The following is a 17,360-nucleotide window of genomic DNA, read 5'->3' on the forward strand; positions in this document are numbered from 1 at the left end:
AATTTATATTTATTTTGGAAAGAGTAATAAGTTGTGTGATATTGATAGAATTTTATGTAGATGATAAAATTTTGTCTGGAGATGACAAAGGTGGACTTGTTAAGATTAATGCCTATCTTCAAAAGCATTTTAAAATTAAAGACTTTGGGATTCTTAAATACTTTTTTTGGAAATAGATGTGGCAAGAAACAAATAATGTATTAATTTGTCTCAAAGGAAATCTATAATTTATCTTCTAAGTGAAATTGGATTATTGGGAGTTGATACACCACTAGAACCTAATCTTGATTTATTTTATGCTAGTTCTCCACCTTTAATAGATCTAACTTCTTATATATGCTTAGTTGGAAAGCTCATATATGTTATTGGTGATGAGGCCGATATATTGTATGTTGTGGGACTAGTTAGTAGGTTTATGGGAAAACATAGAAAAGTTCATGCAAAGGTTGTTCATTGAATACTTCAGCATCTAAAAGGAGGACTAGGGAGAAAATATTTTGTAAGTATTAGCATCACATAAAAGTGATAGACTACTATGCTAGAGACTATGTTGGATAAAAGGTGACATGAAGTCAAGCACTGGTTATTGTACCTTTGTTGGGAACATTTGGAGCATTGAAAAGTAAGTGAACAAAAAGTAATAGCAAGATCAAGTACAGAGGCTGAATGCAAATCTATGGCCCCTATCAATTGTGAAATGATCCAAATACAATCTCTTTTGTCAAAATTTTGTGTGGAGGTAAATTTGATTGATAGTTATCAAGCGATAATCAGGCCTTTATCTTTATAGCCAATAATCTTGTTTTTTATGAACGAACGAAGTTCATCAAATTATATGGCCATTTCACCAAAAATTAAGTGTACTAAGTGGAAGAATCATAACCCCTCATATGAGAATTTAACATCAATTGACAAATATATTTACTAAGGCATTGCATGGAGCTTAGTGTGATACCTTGTGCTCCAAACTGGTATTATTTGATGCATATTTCTTAGCTTGAGGAGGAGTGTTAAAAGTTAATTAAAATATGTAAGAGTGTAGTTTATTGAGAACCTTGGGGGTAATTTTGTAATCATGTAATCACTCTCATATTTAAGTAAATGCAATGCATGAGTGAGGTGTAGTCGAATTTTTCAACTTTGCCCTCTTTAAATGTCTCTCTTTTCTTTCTTCTTCTTCCTTTGTCTTATACTACTATACTTCTTTCTTTTTCCTTATCTTCATCTCTCTTACTTCAATTTTTTATGTTCTTAATTAAAAAAAGATCATAACTTTATTTTGTCATCTGAATTTTTCCAATATAATGTCCATTAACAAGCCATGCCTCAATTGGCCAACTGCCAGCAAAATTGACAGCAGAAAACCAATTAAAAAAAATCTTTCCAAGAATAGAGCCTTTTAAGTTAGTACCACATGAGATTCTTTGGAATGAATTCACCTCCTTGGGACCCTCAGGTGCCTCGAACAGCCCCTCCTACCCACATTAGAAAGTCCAATCTCTTGCAATGATTGGGTTCTCCTCACTGACATTTTAACTTGCATGAATTTAAAACAAATATAGTCGGGAAAAAGAGAGAGAGAGTGAGAGAGAGAGAGAGAGAGAATGTCTCCTTCTCCAAACCCCAAAAGCTCAAAATTTGATAAAAACGTCCTACTATTTGGCTTTCATCTCTACTGGTTGAACTCCAAAAACACATTTAAATAAGGCCCCGAGTTTGTTCAAAATTCAAATTGAGTAAGGGCATCCTGAGAGCGCATGCTAACATTCCTTACTCCCATCAGGGGCTTTTAAAATAAAATTCAGGAGAATCCCATTGAAGAAATTCCAGAATAACTCTTGTTTCTAAAAGCTTAGAAACCCTCAAAATTCTCACAGAGAGTAAAAAAACTCTCCTGCTTTAACTTACCTCGTTCTCATTATATGCTTTGCTTGAGATTCTTCTTATACTGTCCTTGAGCTCCATGCGTTTCAGATATCAAGAAATCCTGTCTGCCTTGACCATTCTTGTTTTGGCTTTTTGTCTCGACTTGATACAGATGCCAATCTCTACAGTGTGAATAACCCACATTAGAAAATAACATCTCTGTCCTTTGTTGTCCTCCTTGACTTGGATCTTCATGGAAAGAACTATAAACCCTCCTTTTTTTTCATCAGACAAATCATTTGGGTCTCCCAGTAATTTTGTTGGGACCACTCTCTCTCTGAACAGCTGTTTGATAGTGAAAGACAGTCTCACATGTGAATTTTGTTGAGCAGCCACTCAAAAGAAGGAAAATTTAATCTCCATGGAAATGGAATCAAGACCCTTTTTTCTCTTTCTTGTAATGGTGAAATGCCAACAGAGGTGTCTATGTACCTACTGCAGCAGAGCAAGGAGCGATGCTGTTTCAGGCATCCATTGTAAGAACTGGTCAAGAATGGAATCGTAGTAGTAACTCTACTGCCTGCAAATGGAGGTAGAGGGGAACTGAAATAGAGCTGGAAACAACCCCACCGTGAAAGCAGAATCGTCAACATGGACATGGCATGCCAAAACTGAACCCCTCACGGGAGTCGGAGCTAGCGATGCGTCTGGGTTTGTTGATCAGTATATGCTGCTTCTGCATGTGGTTGCTATATTGACTACGTCAATTCCCAAAGTTTACCATATCCATGCAGACATAGATGTACCTCACTGAGAGCTCAAATATGGATTTACTGAACTTAAAAGAACCGAAGATGGAGTGTCTAATTTGTTCTAAGTGCAGCTGAAACGAAGAACTGTGAGAAGACATGGACATGCCCTTTGGCGCACACATGGCCAGGCATGCAGGCACTGGTTGGCGATGGTGGCTGATAGCGACAAGAAGATGTCAGTCTGGGCCCAGGACTCAGTCGTAGATGATATCGAAGAAGACGATGATGATGGGAATGATGATCTAAGGATCAAAGCGTGGAAATCGAAACTAGGGTTTTTGTGTTTGGTGGGGGGTGGGGGAGGGACTAAGTAGTCTATTATGAACCTGGAACAAAAGGGATCCTACATAGAGATGGACAACAGTTCCTTTTTCTATCTGGTGCAGATTCTCATTGTGAGACTCCTAACTTTGGGGTTGGGATTTTAATAGATGTGAAATTTAGAAAAAAAAACGAGTTGGAGATAAAAGGCCACAATATGTTATATGCTCTCACATGCTTTGTATATTTTAGGCATAGTTTGTAAGGTTGACAAGGAATAAATTTAGAAGGGTGGTGAATAAGTTTGTTAACTTTTGCTTTTAATTTTAAATGGTTTTGCTTAATTCCTATGTATGTATTTGTTTCTTCAATTAATCCAATGTGTAAAACTAAATATATAGTTTATAACCAATTTCACAGTTTACATTTATGCATAGTGATCAAGGTACAAGCCGAAGTAATCACATAGAAAGTACACATATACAATATTTTTAGGTAGTTCATAATTCTTTCACAGATTGCTAGTCCCCCTCCCAAGATGTTTTAGCACCTTGAAACTCCGTTAAGTTGGGGTTGGCCTATGATATTTACAATAAATGGTCTTTAAGGCCAATTATAATACTAGCCATGCAAGGACTTACAACAATTCACTAAGCTCACTAGCCTAACCCGCAAAGGGTTTTTCCAATAGCTAACTAGGGTGGTTTAGCCTGGACTTTCACAAATTTGCAACAACTCACTAGACACATCAACTTAAACCTACAAAAAGATTTTCAACACCGCCTACCTACAAGGTTTTATTCCTCACACAACAACAAACACAACTTTCCAACTTCTATTCTCAACCACGATAATTTTTCTCAAATAATTTTGCAATTAGGACGATTTTACCTATTCAAAGTTTGACCCAATTGCAAATGATTACTTGCTTAGAATATAGTCCAATGTAAATTACATGTTAATAGATAGATTTTAACAATCTAAACACAAGCAAATAAGTACACCAACTCTAAGTACTTACCCATGTAATTAGCAACTTAAAATATCCATTAATGACAGATTTAAAAATATAATCAAGTCAATATAATCTTCAATGACTTGATTAAAAAGTGTAGTCTCCATGTAAATTCGAGATTGGTTTTAATTGCAAACTAGGTAATGCACATACAACTACTTAATGTAATGATTGAAATATCTCAAAGTATATGCATGTCAAATACTTAGATTTGATCCACATTTTAATACTTAAGAAAAGCCCTTTCAAATACCCCACTAAAACAACATACAAACATGTATTGATATTATTGATGCTCCAAAATTGATTTCAAATGGTTGTCAACCGCACAACTATTCACAATGTTATGATTGATTCAAATATGAACGTAAAATTACTTGGCACACATTTAAAAAGCTGAAATATAAGCATTCGATAAGGATTTAAATGATCAAGTAAAAATATACATAGGTCAATGAAAAATATTATCGAGTTTGGCTTCCTTTCAGGCTTTAGAGGAGGTAAAAAACTCCTTGAATCATGCGGGAGGGCTTAGGAGGTTTGGTTTTCACTGTGATGAGAAAGAAAGTTTGTTCGGGGTGTGTTTGGGTTAAATAGCACGAGTTCCAATATTCAAAAAATTAGTTATTATGGCTAGAAAATGATTTTTTTTTGTATTTTAGAAATAATGGGTTAACAAAGGTTATTTTTTTTTAAAATATATTAAATTCTTTTTTTGATGTTGAACACAATAATAGGTCACTAGTAAAATTTTGAAACTTAAAGCTCCTAAAACTGAGCTTGAAATGTTGTAGAATATATTTTTTGTGCAACACAACAACAATTTTAGAATGTGGCCAACTTCTTTCATTGTGTTTGACCTCTTACGATGTTTTCACTTCCTCCTATTGAATAATTTGACTCCTTTGTACCTTAAACTTGATCTTTGCAGTGGTCAACTTTTTTGATCATTTTTACTCTTTTACCCTCTTTTGGGTTGGGTCATCCTGAAGTTTGGGCAAACATTCCTCAGTAGAGTCTCTTCTCTCTCTTATTTGGACAAATGGTGTTGTAGGTTGTTTAACGATGAACTGCTTGCTAACCCTTTTTGTATGAGCCATTTGGGAAGACCATGGCCGGTCAAAAGGATATGTTACCAGAAATCTCTTTTGAGGCCTTTTGAGGTAAGATGCATACTTTATGTATATCATTAGTAACTTGAGTATTTGTTATAATAAAAAAAATATCTCAATGAAGATCTTGAGATCTACAATCTCCCCCTATTTATAATGATAAACAATCATAAGTGATTTCTATGGAGTTTTTATCTGAATTCAATTTTCCTTGGGAACTTTCTTTCTAGGTTGCCCAATGGTTCATTCGTTCTCCCTAAACACACCATGCCTTATCTCTAAAACCGATTTTAGAGATAAGTATCACATTTCAAATATGCACCTAATATAAGAATGTTAAAATAAAAAGTAATATTTGACTCATTTCAAATGTGTTTTGAAGCGTTTAAATCAAAATCATAATAAATTGACTTACGAAATAAAGGAGAATTTCTAGTCTTGAGAAATAAATATATTGCAAGAATATGATAACAAAATAATATACCTACTAAAATAACTTTACTAATGGAATTTAGAAGAAAAAAATTATTTTCTCATAAATTCCGTTATGTTACTTGATTATCACATTCCAAAAAAGAAGACCTTCCCCTCCAATTGGCTTTATTGACGCAAACGAGCATTAGGGGGGGTTCCCCTACCCCAACCCTCAAATAAGGAAGGGGAAGGCCAACCCCATCTATCGACAATGTTCTCGTCAACCCGCAAAGAGAGGAGGGGCCTACCTCCTTCTCTATTTCATGTAAGTCCTACATGTGGTCTTGATTGTTTCAATATCAATTATTTATGCACAAAGTTGATTTTTTACAACATGACATTTTAAGAGGGTTGAATTGTATATTTAGATAAATAAATTTCATCTTCGTATGATTAGTCAATAAAAAAATTGAATCAAGCTAGGGGAGGCTGATTTCTCTATTGATACCTAAACGAGCTTAAAGATGGACGACTCCAAAACGGTGGAATAAACTCCATCCAGCCCCAAAAGCGGCGGAACCCTAAGTGTCTTAAAAGTAATTACAAATGATTTGCTCATGATATGGCCTGGCCCGTGAGCTAAACAGACTTCCAATCCCCTTCTTCCCTTTCGTTACAAGACAAAATCCAACACCCACGTCAAGACAATTGCAAGGCCGGCCACCTCACTTGCCACCAAAACCAGAAACAAAACCAGACTCCTCCTCTGTAATCTTCTGCAGTCTCTTCAATCCTATATCTTCCACTCTTCTACAGCCTCTCCGTCCTATATCTTCTCCTCTTCTCCTTGTTTTTTTTTTCTTCTTCTTCTTCTTCGGCTGAGAGGGTGAGAACAAGAGCGAGAGGAGACTTTGATGGATTATCTGTTACCCGCCCCTGCTCTAAGAGTTAAAATCTTCTGCAACTAAAAAGTTGAGACGGCTCTGGGCTTTACTTCGCATAATTTGACTGGAGAGTGAGTTTTTGGGATGTGGGTTTTCTTTTTGGTTTTCATCGAAAGAACTAAAAATCCCTAAAAGCTGAACTGTCGATTTTCTTGATCCAGTTGCAGATTCACCCGAAATATACAGAGCTAGCTTATGTGATGGCTCTTTTCCCTAGGCTTTCAGTGGTGGGGGACTTGTCTCTTTCTTCTTCTGCCCCACCTCTACCGTCTGCTCCCTTCTGAAATTCCTTTCTCTCTCTCTCTCTCTCTCTCTCTCTCATAGCATACTCAATAAGTGCAAAAGATTATCAGCAAACACAATGATCTTATCACCGCGTTGTTGTTCATGAAACCGGATAAGAAATTCACATGCCCTGAATTTATTTGGGTTCATTACATATAAAGCCTGAAAGAACAAAGACCGTTGCAAAGAAATAAATAAGACCACAATTTTATTCAGAAAATAAAATATAAGAACAGTTAAGCAGGAAAGAAGAGTAACTAATAGAAATACTCTTTGGGTGAAGTCAAAATCAAGTTACTTCAACACTATGGGCAATTCATTAACGAAGTCAGCTTCATGCAGATTAAATTAATAAACCCATCCACTTGAAAAAATAAAGTACATTTAGCTAGTCATTTTAAAATGTAAATTCACATAAATTAGTCTAGGAACCAGGACTATTAACACCTCAAAATTGTTGGAAAATTGTAATGTCACTAAAAATTGCATTGTCAATTGATATAAGGCAATCAAAATCAGAAACTGTTTTTTTACATAACCAAATTTATGAATAATCTAGAAAGGTGAAAATACAAATGAGTGCAGGGAGCATATGTAACTAATCTATTTATTTTTTTTAGAATTTTCTTTCTTCAAATATTCTAAAAAAAACTCTTTTGTCATTGGACACCATACTTCAGCACACTGGACATTTGCAATGAACCCTCCTTTTACAAGATCCAACCAGTTTGCTTCATATAATTTAGGGCCAATAAGGAAGTTCAAATCTATGATACGTTCATCCTCTCTCACGAGGGTTGCTGTGGTATGAAGTTCTAAAGTCAGTTCCTAGCAAATATGAAGAGTGAAGACAACATTCTTTAAGAAGGGCAGATCCAAAATCCATCAAATACCAATACTGACCAGTTAGCCCAAGTTTACAATGAGATTTAGTGATACTAATGACCTTCTGAAACATATGTGCAGGGACAACATGCACCTAAAAACACCGTTTGAAACCCCAATAAAAGGAAACAATAAGAAAAATTCAATTAGAAAGCACATGAAGCAGGTAGATAATCTCCAAAGTAAAGAATGTGTAAATCAACAGTGTGAAAAAGTTTAAATTTAGTGAAATCTTTATTTAAGAGCACCAAGATCATATATCCATGTCAGGAAGTGCTTAACCTCACAAGCCTAGTGTGCAATCCACGTCCAATAGTGACAACACACAATTCACTAACCAAAATGATCAAGAAATGATGCTGCATAAATGCACTTTGTATATACAACAAACAACTTAGCTACGCTGAAGCAGTTGCTCCGAAAATCATCCACTTAGGAACCTGTACTCAGCTAGAGGGTCTAGGTCATAGTTCAAAATAGTTTTCCCTCATGGTCTAACAACTAAAATTATCTAATAGGTGAGAGTTTTGGATCATAGCCCATACTCTATTTCATATTTTATGTCGCTTTTTGCCATTGACATCAATTTTTCCTTTCTTCCATTAAACACTTACTATAATTCCAAAGCATACACACATAACTAAAATATAGCTTCACACAAGAAATGTACCTCATCCATGAGAAGCAAACCCCATTCTAGATTTCTTATCTCCTCAATTATCTTCTCAGTCTCTTCAGACCTTTTCCCACCAAAAGCAACCATGTTATAAGTTGTACAACCACACCAGCATTACCACGAAATCTCTCTTTACTATTAGAAGTGAAACGACATATCTGATCATCTCGAATAGTAGACCACAACTTGAATTGGAAGACCCACTGGTCTACAAAAACAGCATTTGTTGCTAAATAGAGGCAACTCTTTCGTATTCGACAGGCTGTAGAGACACCAACAAGAGACTTCCCGGCCCCACAAGGAAGAACTATAATTCCAGATCTTGCTCTTCCTACAATTTACTACAAGTTCACCCTCATGCTGAAAAATCTATAATCGAAACAGAAAAGACCAAGCTACACAGAGAAGTAAAGAAAATAATCAAATCTCAACTTTAAGACACAAATGTTTAAAGAAAGGTGTGAACCTAGCATCCAATTTAAGAGATCATTTCTTAAATGAAAGCCTCTGGGTATACACATCCAAGGTGGTCTTCTTCAAAACCAACATTATTTCTAACAAGTGACTGACAATCGACAGCTTGCACCCACCAATTGAGGGCTCATACCATGAAGAGGCTCGCTCATGTTAGAGCAAATTGACAGCCTCATCATTGCCACATTATTCAATCCTCTACATAGGACAAACTCCTACATAACTCAGCAGCTTGATGTCTTTGCAAGTGCAAGCATGTGGTAGCATTGACCAACCAACTCTAGGCCACCTCTTGGGTGGTACATCCAAAGCTGGCACCCTCAAAATAGCAAATAATCGAGCCACAGAGGTTCTCGACATTGCATCTACAAGGTCAAGTAATATAAGAAGAAAAGTTCAAATATAAACGTACAACAAATCAATATGCTTGGACAAGATGCAAAACACCAATCAATAAAATGTACTTCAACTAATTTGTTGCAGAAAACACAAAAACCAAGGCACAACAAGAATATTTTTTCAACGACAACAAGTAAAAAGAAAGAATTTATTAAGAAATACATGGAACAGCCAGACTATTTGATAGGAGAAAAAGAAAGCAAATGTAGAAAAGGATTATCAAGAATGGATATGATAATATTATGCTTCATTAACATATTCTTGATATAGAATCTTATATGATATAGATCGCGATATAAGATATCACCAAGCACTATGTCAGTACAACAACTCCAAATGACTGGCAACCACAACGGAAGTTCTGAAATTTAAATTTTTTCATCCAATAGCATCACCACCAAAGTTCCTGATAACTTACTTTAAATAGAGCATGTCAGACATTTGGTATTCCACACTACAAAAGAGAGCAGCCTACTTCCAACTACATGATTCTTTAAATTTTTGGTAATAGAAAAATCAGTTGAAATTGCACCTATCATGATGGAGATGTCCACTGGTAAGCCTGATTATGTTTGGCCTATGTGACAATCAGTACAAAGATGAAGTAAGATTATACATGAAATTGGAAGAAATCATGGATAACCAATGTGTGTAATATCCAGTTCTAGTGCACTAGCCAATGTAACCTCTCTGAGAATTCTACACAATGTCTTCAACAGTCTCAACTATTTTGTTGGAGAGTTATATTGACATGAAAAATATTGTCTTACAATAGGCCTCACCATTTCCAAACATTTTACTGAGACTCTTTTCCTGGTATGGGCGTGGCTGAGCCTGAGGCTTCAATTCCATGTTTAAGTCAAGGTTCACCTGCAGTTAGCAACATCAAGTCAACAACATACCCATGATGTGTGACAAGGAACAAAACTGGCAGAACATCAAGCATTTGTGAGAAATAAAGCTTACTGTATCATTTCTGAAGTCATACTCCTCCAACATGGGATAATTTAATGCATTTGGTAAGCACCTTTGCTTGACACTTTCAACCTGTAAATGTGAAGTTAGGTCAAAAAAATTATAACCACTAATCACTTAAATATACATCATCATTCATAGACCACCCTACCTGAGTAGGATCTATTTCAAAAGAATGGGTTTCTTTCTATTCAGCTACTGCTGCCACATCAGCACCAGTGAACAACTTCTGATGACCACCACCATCCATTTCACTCAAAGCTTTGCTAACTGTAAATACATCACTTCCTTGTGAACCCTAAACAGTAGATCAAGAGTTTGCATCACCATCAGAATTGTGTCAAAGTTCTCATGATCTATCATAGAAATTTAACCATTTATCTGAAGGTTTAGCCATAGTGACAAATAATCTTTCCATGCTGCAGTGTGATAGTGGCTTTGGAGATAATAGTTTTGATTCACTATGCAGGCAAAATATGATTAAATTATTTAACAGCGCAATTTTTTTTTTTCAAAAGAGATGTTCAAACTCCACTTCCCTTCTATGAAAAAGAAAAAGAGTAGAAGTTATTTTCTTCCACTGTAACAAGCAAACAACTTCATGATTTAAATGGTAAATGCATCCATTTTGAATAATAGTAAAATATGTAAAGAATAGGCATATAGATGAATCCATAGAAACTCCTATGTAAATTTTATGTCACTCACCAAAAAGATAAGAGAAAAGACTAAAAATAAAAAGGCACAACTCAGAATAACACCTCAGAAAAATATAGTGGACATGCATGAAGAAAATAACAGCAAAATAAATTACCTCATTGGAATAAATTCTCTCTTTAGATATAACCTTGTCCTTCAGCAAAGTCTTCAGCACCTGCAAGTATCATATAAAGCATAAGTTCCAAATTTCCCTCATCACCATAAGAATAATAATAATGATAATAACAACATCAACAATACTAATAAACCACTTGTGATAGAATACGAGACCAAATTCGCACCTCCGGGAAAGGGGACTCCACAAAGTACCGGTTCTTCTTAAGTACAAGTTTTACTTAACCATAATTAGAAGTTGAAGCATAAATGAAATCAATCATTTCTTTAGGGAGCTTAGTCTTTGATAGCTTGTTAAAAATAGTAATTATAGTTTCAGTCTCGAGCCCAACAGAAACAACAGCATACAAGGAATGAGGCGCCAAGTTATACTCATGCATAGACTCTGGCCTGCACAACATTTTTCCAACAAAATGAAAATGAGCAACCACACAGAGTTTTAAGTAGAAGAAAATAGAAGGACATCTTAAATACTAGCAAATGGGCTTAGCAATTGCAATGAGGAAATCATAGGCTTGCTTATACAACGGTGATAATGTCTCAAGAAAGATCCGGCCATCAGCGCAAGCCCATAAAGGGCGGTTTGCATGATTAGGCTTTAATTCGAGTTTAGAAAATCCCCTCTTTGTCAGTTCGCTTTCATCTTCATAATCCATATTCCGTACCCATAAACACAATTCAAGCACCTAAAGTAAACTAAAACCAAAAAGCTAAAACAAAACAAAAAAATGAATAAAAGTAATACCTTCACGACGATCCTCATCAAAATCTTCAGCATAATCAGCATCATCATCAACAACAGCAATTCGATAACCCTCCTGCCAAGAAAAAACAATCAGGGGAAGAGCAGGAGAGCAACCAAATACAGAACGAGAGTTGGGGTTTTCAAAATTATAAAACCTTAGAGGAAGTCCTGAGCTTCTTACTCGGCCGACCTGTTTCCCCTGCAAATGAAGAGACATGAAGACATTTCAGCTCGCAGAGAATTGAACCATAGGATTGAATAATTAGGAGAAAGAAAGAAAGTAGTACCATGTGTTGTCTTTTTAGTCTTTTCTATCCAGTCACTTTTCTAAATAGTATTTTTAGCCTTTTCTATCCAGTCTCTTTTCTAAATTAATAGTCTATTTGCCATCAAGTGTTGTCAAATTATGGATGGCTTCTGAGTTGAAATCAAAGTTTTCGTGTTCATCTTGGGAATAACACTGAATAGTCTGAGTTCCAATTCTTGTGGATCTAGTTTTACTGGAAGCATCTGAATCGTTCTTCTCATAACCTTGTTCTTTTAAGTATTCTTCAAAATATTCTTTCATCATCTTCTTGATTTCCTCTAGGTTTGTATATTGCTTTTCTGTAGGCTCTATCTGTTGTTTGTCTATCTTTTTCTCTTCTGACATTTTTGGCAAATGTCCAGCCATCAACGGTTTTGATGAGTCTTTACCGGCTGCTGTTTGAGTCGGACTAGCTAGTGAAAACCCTTCACTAGTAGGGATCTGGTTACAAATAGTACCAATTGCCTTGGTTTTTAGTCTTTTGTTTTCTTCTTCCAATTATTTGATGTATCCTTTTAGGAAGTCATTTTTCTCTTCTAGAAGTCTTCTTTTCTCGTTCAGTCTTTGTATGGTTCTGGCTAAGGTTTCACAAAGGTCACATAAAATAATTCTTTTATTATCCTTGGCAACGCCATAGGATACTTGATCTTCTCTCACATGTTTCAAGGAAGGGGCTATGTAATAATTTGTCTGTATTGTTAACTTGGCTGCTTCTAAGGCTTCTTGCAGATTATTAAAACCTTTGTAAATGGGTCTTTTAAAATTTTGGATGCTCTCAACGACTCCACGAGTATGACCTTGAAAAACTACATAAAAATTAAAACTTTTCTTTTTCTGAGAAAAATATTCTGAAAGCCCATTTATGTTGGCTAAGAAATACTTCTGATCTTTTGGAATTCATTGATAAGAAAACCATAAATTGTCTAGTAAACATTGTTCTTCTTTTGTTACTGAAATGCTTGGTAAATTTTTAAAAGTAATATTAGATTTAGGAAAAACTACTAATTTCTGGCTACCAAAATTAAGAAATTCTTGACCATAATTATTAAATCTAGATGAAGTAGGTCTGGAGTATGGTCTTGAAAATCCATCTGTTCAATTAACCATAATTTTTGAGTCAAAACATCTCCTACTAAGAGTATTAGCTAGACTATTATTCTTACCCTTAATGTGTTCAAATTCAATCTTATACCCATTTCCTGTAATAATATCTACTAGATTTAGCCATCTTCTTCTGATTATTTTATTTTCTTTACTTCTTTGGAAATATTTAACTATAGCTTCACAATCTGTTCTTAAAGTGAATTCTTGTTTTTTAATAAAAAATAATCTAAATGATTCTAAAGAATAAATTATTGCTAGGATTTCTAAGTCTATGCTACTCATATTTCCTTTCTCTTTAAATTTCCCGCTAGCATAACTACAATTTTTTGTTTGCTCTTTCTTGCTATACTTATGGGGTTTAGCTATAAGAACACCACCTCATCCTAAATTACTTCCGTCAGTTTCTATTATAAGGTAATCGGAGTCTAAAGGCATTTGTAATTTGGACAACTTTTGGATTTTTTCTTTAACCTTTTTTACCAAAATTTTATCTTCTTGATGAAAGAATTTTTGGCTTGTTGGAGATGTTTTTCCATACAAAGGGCCAATTATTTTTCCTATGTCTTTAATAAAGGGTCTAGCATAATTGACATCTCCGAAAAATCATTGAAGTTGTTTTGTATCTGATAGATCATCTGGCATTTCTAAAATTTTCTTGGAAATATGTTCTTGTAATTCTATCTGTCCTTGTCCTATATTTACTCCTAAGAATTTATATATTCTTTAAATAATTCGATTTTTGTTTTGCTAATAATGATTTTTTCTTACATAAAAGTGGCTAATACTAATTGTAAATGACCTATATGTTCTTCAATAGTTTTACTAAAAACTAGAATGTCCTCTTTGTAAACTAGAACAAAAGTGTCATATTTTTTAAATATATTATCCATCTTTCTTTGGAAAATTTTAGGTGCATTCTTTAAACCAAAAGGCATTACTAACCATTCAAAATGTCCTTCTGGACATGTGAATGCCATCCATTCTATACTATCAGGGTGCATTTTTACCTGCCAAAACCCTGACTTACAGTTAAACTTACCAAATATATTTTTATCTTGAATTTTATTAATTAGTTGAGACTTATCTGGTATGTTATAGCTATTTTTAATAGTGTTATCATTTAATCTTTTATAGTTAATAACCATTCTAGATTTTCTACTTTTCTGTTCACTGTGTTTTCTTACTATACAGGCTGCGGATCTATGGGGGCTAATAGATTTTGTAATGATTCCTAAATTTAGTAGTTCTGTGAGATGAAGTTTAAAATCTTCCCTATCTAGGTTAGTAGCTTCTATATTGGCTGTTTTAACTATATAATTGGGATTTAATAATTCTAACCTACACTGTATATGATTATTATCCCAATGTTTTAGGGGATTCTCTCCAAAATATTCGAATTGGTCTAATTTGTCTATGATCTGTTGTAAGTGACGTTTATCTTTATGATGAACGTTAATTATTTCTAAATATAGTTTTTCTGTGTCTAAGAAAGTATAATCTAAATCTATCAATCTTTCTATCCAATCATCCATATCTTCATCTTCACCCATTACCTTTTCTGGATAATCTTGAGGACTTGGTAATTGTTGGATGTAGGTCTCGGGTTGAACTGACACTGGGACTAAGCCTGTATGAACTATGGCTTCAGGAAAAGTCTGAAATTGTTGAATATGGACTTCGGTTAAAGCTTCATCTATTTCTTCATAACATAATTTTTTTTTTTGTTGAAAAAGGTGTGAATATATTACTGAGAGAAAAAAAATACAAACCATACTAAACAGGACCTTCCTCCACAACAAGCTGTTGGAAAAAAAACACTTATTTTAGCCCGACTATCCTCCAAGTGATTTGCGGATCTAGGAATATAATTCCACTTGCTCATAACATAATAGTTTATTATCTAATTTAACTATATTGTTGTTTATTTGTTGTTCTAATGCGAGAATAGTAGGGTTATTGAGTTGTTTACAACTACCTGGAATTTGACATTGACAACTAGTTTTTAATTCTCTAGTTTTAATTTGGATTCTAATTCTTTTAATTCTCTAGTTTTTAATTCGGATTCTGATTCTGAATCTAGGGGACCACCACGCTCCGCGGAAGAGGTGAGAGTAGGAGTGTATGTGGTTTGGACAGGAATTGTACTGGTGTCCGTATGGAATTGAAGATAATCTCTGGAAATAGTAAGGGAGCCATTATTATGAAGGATAAAATTAAGGCCTAAAATAAAGTCGACTTTTAGTTTAAGGTCTCTAACCCATGTTAATGGTAAAGGATAAGATCCAGAAAAGGTGGAGCAATTTGTATAAAATTGGATCTTGCCTTCATTAAAGTAAGTGGTGTATGGGTTATATGTGCCATTGACTTGTTGACTAAAGACTTGTTTAGTAGTTTTCTTAAGAAATTGGAGATGAACTAGTCTCCTATGGATAATACATTTAGTACATCCAGAGTCTACTAAGGCATCTAAAGTTAAAGATTGTTTATTGGGGAAAATAATCTTGGCTCTAACTAAGATACTAGAAAAGGTTTTGTCTTGGTTACAAACATAAGAGGTTTCTGGTTCATCTAATCCTACAGTAATCCCATCATAGGAGTCTTTTTCTAATGTATCTAGTTTGTGTTTTAGGATACTGATTTCTACTTCACAATTTTCTACTTTTCTAGCCATGATATCTAGCTTAGTGTTATGTAATCTGTTGTGGATAGTATTGTCTACAGGTTCTATACCAAGTATTTTGAGACAAGGGATGCTGGCTTCTAAGAAGCACTGATTACATTTAGCTCTTTGTTTCTTACTAGGATACCAAGCACATTTAAAACAAGGATTGCTGTCTAGCCCAGTTTACCAAGACCATATATGTGTACATTCGAAAGTTGTGTCCATTAGGTCAAGGTTTTCTTCGGTATCTACAACTAAGTCTTCATCTGATTCTGAAGAGTCTAGAGGAGCATTTGGTCTACTAATTATGCTATAAATGGATTCTGTATCTGACATATATTCATCTACTTCTATAAGATCTTGTTGGACATTTTCTACTAGAGTAGATCTTCTAGAGTTAATGTTTTGTCTTTTGGGACAGGTATTAGCTAAATGTTCTGTTTGCCCACAAAGAGAGTTTATTCTTATAAGTTATTTTTGGGTTAAATCTTTTGACATGTCTATCTTTGTTTAGATAAGGTTTTCTACTTTTTGACCTACGGTTAAAGTATCCTTTTTTGAAATATTTCTTATGTCTCCTAGGTTTATGTCCTGAGTCTTTTAAACCGTAAGCTTGAGTAGTGTATATCTGTTTGCAAAACCCAAAGTCATCTCCTTTGAGTTGTCTTTGTATTTGGATGTCTGTACATTTTTCTTGAAGAATGGTCATAATGAATTTAGTTTTTTGCCCTATAGAGTAAACTGTTGTTGGGTTTGCTGTTTCTAGATTTTGACATTTATCGTAAATTTCTTTTCCTAAGGCTCCTGGTAATTTCCTAAATAACTTTGTACCTAAATCTTTATTAAATGCATTCCTTGATATGCATGCATAATAAAAGTAATCTTGGAGGAATTTCTTAACATATTTGTAATTATGGAGACTAAGTTGTTCTAAGTAAACTACTGCATCTTTTTGTAATGTAATGAATCCTAAGTTGGGATCATATCCTGTTACTAACTGATAAACTTTATTAACAAAATTATATGGATTGGATCCAAGACTCATTAAATGACCAAATTCTTCTAGATTTCCTCTTTTGTAGCTTTCCCATAAGTCTTTTACACTTTCTCCTAAAAAAATTTCTATGTATCTATACATTTCTTCTAAACCTTGGGATTGAAAGTTTTGGATATAGTCTGAGACTACCTGGTTTTTCCAAAGATCTAATACTATTGTCCATTCTTGAGGATCATGGGCTAAAAGATTAAGAATTTTCCTTTGTCCATTTCTTGAAACTTTATAGGTCTTTCTGTCTCCTTTCTTTTTCCTTTAGGACGTATCCTATGATCGAAGTTTGCTGGATCACTATAAGGAATCCTTGGCATATTTCTTGAGTAATATACTTCTCTAGGAGGAGTTCTTAGGTAAGTGGTATAGCTATTACGAGGAATAGAATTAGAGCTTTCTTCATCCATATATTCTTTGATACTTAAGAGTTTCTTTTGTTTATATTTTTTTATCTTCTTTAGGTTCCAATGGCATTTTTCCTATTCTGATGTTGGCTTCTTTGTCATAATAGAGATATTCTTCTTCTTGGATTTTTCCATTTT

General features: G+C 34.4%; 1 pseudogene; it reads right to left on the reverse strand.

Annotated features, from left to right (window-relative positions):
- Positions 1-6,742: 6,742 nt before the first annotated feature.
- LOC137938414 (general transcription and DNA repair factor IIH helicase/translocase subunit XPB1-like) lies at positions 6,743-15,097 on the reverse strand (annotated as a pseudogene).
- Between the last annotated feature and the right edge of the window lie 2,263 nt (positions 15,098-17,360).

This window comes from Aristolochia californica, unplaced genomic scaffold (assembly GCF_029961685.1).
Source record: "Aristolochia californica isolate CCGP_79_NKW_82.1479 unplaced genomic scaffold, dmAriCali1.0.hap1 SCAF_8, whole genome shotgun sequence".
In the NCBI taxonomy this organism is placed as follows: domain Eukaryota; kingdom Viridiplantae; phylum Streptophyta; class Magnoliopsida; order Piperales; family Aristolochiaceae; genus Aristolochia; species Aristolochia californica.